Source organism: Rutidosis leptorrhynchoides, chromosome 1, assembly GCF_046630445.1.
Source record: "Rutidosis leptorrhynchoides isolate AG116_Rl617_1_P2 chromosome 1, CSIRO_AGI_Rlap_v1, whole genome shotgun sequence".
In the NCBI taxonomy this organism is placed as follows: Eukaryota; Viridiplantae; Streptophyta; class Magnoliopsida; order Asterales; family Asteraceae; genus Rutidosis; species Rutidosis leptorrhynchoides.
Window position 1 is genome coordinate 384,604,203 of NC_092333.1, and position 10,678 is coordinate 384,614,880.

At 32.3% G+C, this 10,678-nt stretch overlaps 1 non-coding gene across 1 annotated transcript; it reads right to left on the bottom strand.

The window, feature by feature from the left end:
- Window positions 1-6,049: 6,049 nt before the first annotated feature.
- LOC139886875 (small nucleolar RNA R71) lies at window positions 6,050-6,156 on the bottom strand. Its single transcript, XR_011772736.1, has one exon. It is a non-coding gene; the product is annotated as a small nucleolar RNA R71 (small nucleolar RNA).
- Window positions 6,157-10,678: the final 4,522 nt, after the last annotated feature.

A 10,678-nucleotide genomic window follows, 5' to 3' on the forward strand; every position in this document is an offset into this window, starting at 1 on the left:
GTCTAAATCATAGCCCCATACTATGCTTAATGGGCCAAAATACAAATCAGATTTTTTTTGAGTTCTTGGGCCTGACTCGTCAGGAAAAAAAATTAAAGTAACAACAATGAAGCGTTGTTGTTGTTCTCAACACCAACCACTTAACAGCTCATCATCGAGTCACTTTCCATAATCATAATCATAACAGACAACTTGCTGGCAATCTATATAAAAATACTTTGTGTAAATAAATCATAAGTATCATCACAGCTCATCAACATTTTATTCATTGCTATCATCCTTCTCATCTCTCTCTCGGTTCCACCATAGTTCACACCGTTTAAGTTATATCATCATCATATAATAATAAGCATCATAATCATTATCACAGTAACATCCTTTGTGAATTATAACTTCCTAGTCACGATCATTTATTCATCATACTCGTTTTCACCGTTCCTCATCATAATTCTATCATCTACTCTGTCATCATTCACCAACTCCACTTTAAAACTAACAAGTGGTATGGTGGGGTTATCGGCCAAAATAAAAGGAAAGAAAAAAAACAAGCAAGTTATTCAATTCAAAGCTTTAACATCTATCAAGTGGGTTAGAGTTTAGTTCCCTATTCATCATCATTCTATCATCATTATTCTTATGTCAATTCGTAGCATCATCATCATATCTATATCGTAGCATATCAACTTTACTATTCATCACCTTCTTCATTTGTCACCACCTTTATTCATGTCGTTCATCATTATTTTTGTTACATTGCTATCATCGTTCTTCCTTCACCACATACGATCAACAGCAACCATAGCAGGTTGCAGCAAGTTCTCGGTCCCAAGTTTTAAGAGAGGGAGAGAGAAGTTGAAGGTGGCGATTAACTTAATTAAAACAGCAAATATATATATATATATATATATATATATATATATATATATATATATATATATATATATATATATATATATATATATATATATATATATATATATATATCGATCAAGGCGGTTTTCATTGGTGGTGTTTCCTTTGGTTTTGTTAGGAATAGAAAACGGGAGAAGGAATATAAGATGGTGTTGATGGTGGTTGTCGATGGTAGGGGTGGCGGTTGGTTTGGTTGTAATAGGTGGTGGATGGTAATCATGGTGGGTTGTGGTTGTAATGGTGATGGATGGTAGTTTGTGGATCTTCATTCAACAAACCGAAAGTGATAACAACAAAAAATGAGAGTTGCACGTAATTGTTTGAGTTGCAATCAGGGGTCGAGTAGTTAAATAGGTTAGATGTTTGTTTGGGTTGATCAAGCATATGCATAAACTGAAGAAATGAAAGAAGTTCGATGAGTTTGATCAAAACATAAAAGAGATTGCAGGTTGCAGGTTATGGTTGAGATGGATGGTGGTGATGGTATTAAGAATCAAGAAGCAGAGAACAAATAAGTTAAAGGTGTAGTACTTACGGTGGGTTTTGTTAGTGTCTTCTTTGAGCAGCTTAGCTTAGAGTAATCGATGATAACAAAAATGTGATGGTGGTGTTTGAGTGGTGATGGTTTTGAATAGTTGTGGTGATTGTTGTAATTATGGGGTGATCGACCACAAGAGTGTTCAGTTAATGTTTGACGATAATCAATGATGATGGTAGTGTAGGTTATTGCGGAACCATGGTGGATGGGGGAAGGTTTGCCGAAAGTATTTAAATATGAAGATGGTGGTTATAATGTGGTCGTGTATTTTAGATGGATAGAGAAAGGTGATGATTAGAGTGGTGATCGTTTACAAGAGAAAGTAGACGGTGTTGGGTTTTGATGATGGTTTACGAAGGTGAGGGTGTTATAGGTGATTGTGGCGGTTCATGGTGGTTGTAGGTGGTCTTTGGTGACCGACGGTTGTGATGGAAGGGGTAGTGAAATGGGTGTCATGAAGATGGTACGCTTTCATTATAGTGTTGTAGTGTAGGCATATATGTTATGTACATATTGATAATGCTCCAAATGAGCATATATTTACGCACAATATCCTTCCAATATGTAAAGCTTTTAGTTGCAATTGTTCTATTTTTATGTAATATTCGTTTAAATAAATAAGTGCGAAGACAAAAGAAGAAAATGACGATTTGAAGACGCAAATGACCAAAAAGCTCAAATGTACAAGATATAATTCAAGTGGTTCCATTTATTGATAAGAAACGTCTAAAAATTACAAGAGTACGAGCCGCGGAACGCAAAATACAAAATATCTCCGCCTACGAAAGGACGTTCGAAAATCCGGAACCGGAACCTGAGCCAACTATCAACGCGTGACGCAACGGAGCAAAAATGACAAGTCAACTATGCACATGAATATAATATATAAATAATTCTTAAAATTATATATATATATATATATATATATATATATATATATATATATATATATATATATATATATATATATATATATATATATATATATATATATATATTATATAATAAAACGTCGGCAAAACTAGAAAACAAAGTGATGTATGCTGGCCAGCCTGTCCATGCGATCGCATGGAAATAACAAAGGGAACCCATGCGATCGCATGGATCCCAAAATCAGCTCACATCTATAAAAGGCCAGCGAATTTACGAGTAATACACATCTTTTTCTATCCACTCTCTCTCACGATATATATATATATATATATATATATATATATATATATATATATATATATATATATATATATATATATATATATATATATATATATATATATATATATATATATATATATATATATATATATAGTCTATAACTTTAATTTTAATTAAAGATTAATAATAATAAGGTAATGTTAGCAAATATTGTAAGTGTGTAAGTCGAAATTATGTTCGTGTAATGCTACGCTATTATTAATCATTATAAGTTATGTTCAACCTTTTTAAATTAATGTCTCATAGCTAAGTTATTATTATGCTTATTTAAATCAAAGTAATCGTGATGTTGGGCTAAATATTAAAGACGGGGTAATTGGGCTTTGTACCATAATTGGAGTTTGAACAAAAGAACGACACTTGTGGAAATTAGACTATGGGCTATTAATGGGCTTTATATTAACTAAACGATACCTCGTTAATTTAATATAAAGATTACAATTTGACGTATCTATATATAACCACATACGCTTAATCGGGTACGGTGGGCGGGATATCTATAAATACGAATTATCGTTCATTTTACCGGACACGGGGATAGATTAATAGTTAATGGATTCATTAAAACAGGGGTGGATTACATTCAAGGGTAATTGGTGTAATTGTTAACAAAGTAATAAAACCTTGGATTACACGCAGTCGATAATCTGGTGTATTCATTAAACAAAGTATTAAGACCTTGTTACAGTTTGAATCCCCAATTATTTGGAATATTTGACTTCGGACATAAGATTAATTTGACGAAGACTCTCGCACTTTATAATTATGACCGATGGACTATTATGGACAAAACCGTATGGACATATCGAATAATCCAGGACAAAGGACAATTAACCCATGGTAATAAATTAAAATCAACACGTCAAACATCATGATTACGGAAGTTTAAATAAGCATAATTTCTTTATTTTATATCTCATCGCACTTTTATTTACTATCATTTTATTTATCGCATTTTTTTATTATCGCAATTTTATTATCGTCATTTACGTTACGCTTTAAATTAAGTTATTTTTATTTTTAATATTTTACATTAGGTTTTAACTGCGATTAAAGTTTTAAAATCGACAAACCGGTCATTAAACGGTAAAAACCCCCTTTTATAATAATAATACTACTTATATATATATATATATATATATATATATATATATATATATATATATATATATATATATATATATATATATATATATATACACACAAATATAGTTTTTAAAAATATAGCGTTAAACTTGGCTAGTTCCCTGTGGATGAACCGGCCTTACTAAAAACTACACTACTGTACGATTAGGTACACTGCCTATAAGTGTTGTAGCAAGGTTTAGTTATATCCACTCTATAAATAAATAAATAACTTGTGTAAAATTGTATCGTATTTAATAGTATTTCGAAACAAAAATATAACTATTTTTCATACACCTCTACACACATCAAATATTTTTGGCGCCGCTGCCGGGGACCAAACAACGCCGAAAGCGAAACGCTATAAAAAAAGATTTTTATTAAGTTTTAATTTCTTTTTGTAAAAATACGTTTTAAATATTAAAAATACAAAAATATAAAAAAAACGAAATATATATACTTTTAAGAGTTTGTTTAAAATATAAAGTTTTTCTATTTCTATTTTAGTTTTTAAAAATTAAGTTTTTATTCATTTTATATAAATAAATTAAAAACAGAAAAAAAATAAAAAAAATATAAAAAGTATTCGGGCTACACTGTAGCAGCCCAATTTGTGATCTGAATATCTGGGCCATGCGACCGCATGAACCCGTAGTCTAAAACTCATGCGACCGCATGAGATTGTCTGACACGCAAGGATTGAACTTGGTACTACATTAATTACGTAGTATAATTTAATTATTATTATTAGTAAACCCTAATTAGGGTTAATTATTATATTAATTAGTTTTAGTTTTATTTATTTTGTATTTTTAAGTTATAATTAGTTTTATTAATATAATAAATTAATATTTTTATAAAAATAATAATATAAAAATAATATTTTTGTAAAATTGTATTTTTATAACTTTAAGTTTATTTTTATAAATTGTATATTTTAATTGTTTATTCGTAATTTGTAATTTTTCGTTCGTATTTAATTTTAAACTTAGTATTTTGCCATAATTATTATTTATATTTCTAGATTTTTAGACTTTGCTGTAAAATCCCTTAAGTGCTTTTTCTTTAGACTAAGATTTAGGTGTTTTAGAATTTTGCGACGCCGTTTTAAGTTTTAGTGCCTTTTTAAGTTATTGCCGTTTTGGATATAGAATTCCTTTAAGTTTTAATACCTTTAGACGTAAGTTTTAATTTTTAGTTTTTAGAATTCTAAGTTTCGACGCTTATTTTCTTATTTTTATTTTTCGACTGTTTGTTTTTCGACGCTTATTTTTCGACCTTTTATTTCTCGACGCTCTAGTTTTTAGGACATAGAATTTTCTATTTCTTCTCTAAAATTTCTTTAAACTTCGACGAAAAATTATTTTAAGCGGTTAAATTGATAGACATCCAAAATTTTCTGGTTCGTAGTAATAATTGGATTTGTTAGTGGCGAGTTGTGGGCTTCCGATTTAAAGGGTCCTGGCTACCTGCTGCATCTATTGGCTATTCGAAACGTGGGCAAAATCAGAAAAGTCTATTAATTTGATAACTTATATAATTTTTATCTTTTATAACTAATAGGATATTCAGTGAATGCACCGAGCAAAACGTTCACCACCTGTAACTCGATCAAGACATCTAACCAACATTGTCGCCGTTGATTTTTCTTTAGAATCGTCATCCAGTCGACCAAGTACTCCAATTCAAATTTTCGATAATCCATTTTTTGAACCCGACCTCACAATTGAGAATCCAGAGGATATTCAGGGACAATTCAGAGATCCTGAACCACTAATCATTCCTCCTGAACCACAAATCACTCATCCAGAAATTGTCGAGGAAGAAACCATTAAGTCAGAATCCTCTAACGATTCAGTTTCAACAAATTCAATCATGGAAAATCTGGAACCTCTAAGTATGGAAGACCGAATGAGAGCTAAACGCACTGGCCAAGGTCACGCAATTACTCAACTAGACATTAATGCACCAAATTATGAAATCAAAGGACAAATCCTACACATGGTAACTAATCAATGCCAATTTAGTGGTGCGCCGAAGGAAGATCCAAACGAACATCTTCGTACCTTTAATAGGATCTGTACTCTATTTTAAATCAGAGAAGTAAAGGATGAACAGATCTATCTCATGTTATTTCCCTGGACTTTAAAGGGAGAAGCCAAAGATTGGTTAGAATCGTTACCTGAAGGGGCGATTGATACATGGGATGTTTTAGTTGAAAAATTTCTTAAACAATTCTTTCCGGCATCTAAAACTGTGAGACTTCAAGGAGAAATTGTTACGTTCGTGCAAAAGCCAAATGAAACATTATATGAGGCATGGACAAGATTCCGAAAATTGTTGAGAGGATGTCCTCAACATGGTTTAGATACTTATCAAATAGTACAAATATTCTACCAAGGATGCGACATTACTACACGAAAAGACATCGATATAGCAGCTGGTGGTTCCATTATGAAGAAAACCGCAACCGAAGCTCACAAAATTATTGATAACACAGCATCCCACTCGCATGAGTGGCATCAGGAAAAAGATATTTTTCGTTCATCTAAAGCGGCTAGAGCCGATTCTAGCCATGACTTTGATTCCGTTTCCGCAAAAATAGATGCTTTCGAGAGACGAATGGAAAAGATGAATAAAGATATTCACGCAATATGAATCAGTTGTGAGCAATGCGGTGGACCACACTTAATGAAAGATTGTCACATTGAGCAAACGATGGAACAACGTGAGAATGTTTCCTATATGAACCAAAGGTCGAGAAATAATTATCAAAATAATTATCAACCGCCAAGGCCAAACTTCAATCGAAATTAAAACATTCTTTACAATCCAAATGGACCTAACAATAACTCGTACAACCAACAAGGTCCGAATAACCAACCAACTCAAAACAACACTTTCAATCAACAAAAACCTAGCTTGTATAAACCACCACAACAAACCGAAGAGAAAAAGTCAAATATGGAAGAAATGATGGCAAAGCTAATGGAATCTCAAACACAATTTATTACATCTCAAACCCAAACAAATGAGAGGTTTGATCAGTCATTAAGAACTCAACAAGCTTCCATTTTGAATCTAGAAAAATATGTAGGTACTCTTGCTAGCATGATGAGTGAGAGGGAACAAGGAAAGCTACCGAGTAATACTGAAGTAAATCCTCGGAATGAGAATGTTAATAGTGTCAACAAATTCTGAAAAACCAGCTCCAGAAGATGGGAAGGTTTTAGATGTGAGTAATAACGAAGAAGTTACAACACCACCACCACCAACCGAGTATGTAAAGGCAGTGGTGACACCATACAGACCACCCATCCTGTTTCTAAGAAAAGGAGTTGAGTATGAGATAGGTAATAAATTTTGTGATACCTCTGGAAAGAAGAAGAAGAATAAGAAAGTGCAAGAAACAAAAATCGTAAAAGTAAACCAGGTGAAGACAGTTCCACCAAAACTTCCACCAAGGTTGGGTGATCCGGGTGAATTTATTGTTCCTTGTCAACTTAGTGATTGTGTCATGTATGATGCACTAGCAGATTTAGGTGCTTAATGTGAGTGTTATGCCTCTTTCATTGTATAAGAGATTAGGAGTAGGTGAGTTAAGTCCAACGAAAATGAGTGTTAGACTCTTTGATCAAACCATTAAGCACCCAGTTGGAATTGCTGACAACCTACCCGTTCAAGTAGGTAATTTAACATTTCTAGTCGAATTTATTGTCATTGACATAGAAGAGGACTCAAACATTCCTCTAATTTTAGTTCGACCATTCTTAGCGTCCACCGGGGCGTTATTTGATATAAGAAAAGGTAGAATGACACTTAGTAATGATGAAAAATCAATCACCTTTGTAAGTCAAAAGGCTAAATCTCCACCAACTAAAACCGTTGAACCAACAAAAACGATTGATAAGAACCATATTGTTTTACCAACTCCAACGGTAGTGCTTAACAATAATAAAACGCCTAAGTGTGGGGAAGATGAAGTAACACCTAATGATGACTTGATAACAAAGAACCCCGTTGTTGATACGAAATTAAATGACTCCGTTATTAATAGTTCAATGAAGAAACTTATTAAACGGATTCGCGATGCTAGAACCAAGGGGAACTTTAAGTTATGTAACCAGTTAGTATCCAATCTATCGCCTAAAGAAAAGGCGAAGCTAGTTGAATTTGTGGATATTACACAGGAATCCGACCAATGGCTTAAATCAAAAGTCACAGATATGCAAGTTGATTATGGTCCAAGAGAAATTGACAAAGAAGTTAATCACAATTTTGACACCACAGCTACCTAAGTGTGGGGAGATTCAAATGTTCTAAAAAGAAAACGCTGTCTAGAGTTAGTTGTTCTGTTCTCGTGTAGTTTCGAGAATGGAATCCGATTGGTCTTTTCCACTAGCAGACACTAAAGAACTAGTTTTCTCCCCCCATTCTAAATTTTTGTTTTGTAGGTTTTGTATGAAATTAATATGCATTTTTAAATTTAAGTTTTTTTTTTTTTGTGAATTTAAAAACAAAAATTACTTTATTTCATTAAGTTTAAAAAATGATTTCTAAAATTCATCGTAAGTTGAAGACTAGGTCATGGAACCGAAATTGCTTTACCCGAGGGCGGGGCGACAAATTTTGTTATCATTATTTTTAATATTATTGATGTAAAGTATACCAAAAAAATTAAAAAAACTCAAAAATATTTGCTTTTAAAACAATCGCTTTAAAAACGATAAATTTTAAATTTTGTCGAGGGACGGACTAGGTAAACATACCGAAACTGCCTAAAGTAAAAGGAAACAAAATTTTAAAAAATTATTCATTTAAATTGTTTTAATAATTAAAGATTTTATAAAAAAATATATAATAATATATATATTATATATATGTTTGTAGTTTATCTTATGTACAAAACAGGGTAAAATAGCACACTTTCAAATACTGGCATTAAGTTCAGCAAAAGCTACTAATTTTGACGACAAGACGTAAAATATCAAATGTGATATAAAATAATATGTTTGCAAACTCGGAATTTTTAATCACTTTTCTACACTAATCATCCTCATGAATTTATAATTATAGTCTGATTTCATGCAAATGAGGACATTGCATGATCTTAAGTGTGGGGAAGGGTTATAAATTCTCTCAGGTTTACACTTAGTTTAATTGCCAAATTTTGTGAAAATTTGAAAAATTTTCAACTAAATGAATTCAAAATCATGTTTACACATATTTATGAATGATAAAACTAGGTGTTAATGCCGAAATTATTGTTACCTCGGAGAGAACATAAATAGAGAAACAACCCAAAACGTTAGAATTCATTTAAAATGGAATAGAGGAGAATAAAAAGGCAAAGAAAAAAATAAATAAAAGCTAAGTGTGGGAAGAATTTACCAATTTATTTAAAACACATATCACATATTTGGTACAGATTATTGCAGGTACTTTTGCTTTGGACTAAACTAATTAGTTTTACCCGATTTATTGTAATACCTTTGAAAGAATAGATGGATCTACACGATGAATCAATTTTATCATTAAAAGGAAGTAAAGTATTCCGGAAAAGACACGCGCTTCTTGATTTAGGTCAGGAAGTTGTTGTCCAGACCAGCTGTAGGTTGACGAAAAATCTAGAAAAGTCATGTCTAAAATCAGCTGGAAATCCACGGACCTCAGCATCAAACAGGGTCGCCATGTGGTCAGACTTATCCTAACCATGAGAGGATCTGTCTCATAAAATGGGGAGGGTGCCGTGCAAATTAGCTTGATAAGACTAATGAATCACACCCCTAGAAAGGATAATCTCCTTAAAGATTAAAAATCAGCTTTTAAGTCTGATATTACTCAATCCTTAAGATTGACTTTAAAGATTGAGAATTACAAACTCATAGAATTCGATGATATCTAAACTCGAGCTTGAACGAGAAAATATTTTGATCAAAATAAAACCGATTTGTTTTCTGAAAACCTATTTTCAATGCGTTCATTACCATTAAACGTAAAATTCTGAGAATTCATCTGAAATTCATTAGGTCACCTGAACTATATCGGGTGTCAACCGTAAGAACGGTGGTTGTATAGCATGGTCGAAGACAGGACCTTATGCCAGACCGAAAAACTATAGGGTGATCTCTGCTATTGCTCCTACAAAGGATAGTAATTGTATCCGACACGTTTTAGACCATGAACATCTGCATGTCATTAGACATTGCCTTAACAGATGCTTGTTCAACGCTTTCCTTTACAACCGGACGGTAGTTTACCGAAAGGTAATATACGGAACAAGTATACTGGACGTGTTGCTTTCCTAATACAAGGTTAGCAAGTGGGTGACACAAAATCGCAAGTTTTGAGCTAAAATTTTTAAATCTGAAACCCACGCAACCCACAAAAATATTTTGCAAACACCGGTGAAGGGTTATTCCAGAAAACTTATCTAGGGTAAAAGCTAGAAGGAACTTTCAAAAGATCAAATGTTTTCATAAAGATCCAATTTCCTTAAAGGATCTAAATTTTCATAGTCATGTGGGACTGTAAACCACATTGTTACTATCATTGTTTATACCGCCGTATCAAAATCACTGATGTATAAAGTGTGAGAATAAAAAAAAGTTATTCGAGTGAAGTGTGATTTTATTTCAAGTTATGTATTGCTTGAGGACAAGCAACGCTCAAGTGTGGGGATATTTGATAATGCTCCAAATGAACATATATTTAGGCACAATATCCTTCCAATATGTAAAGCTTTTAGTTGCAATTGTTCTATTTTTATGTAAAATTCGTTTAAATAAATAAGTGGAAAGACAAAAGAAGAAAATGACGATTTGAAGACGCAAATGATCAAAAAGCTCAAATGTACAAGATATAATTCAAGTGGTTCCATTTATTGAT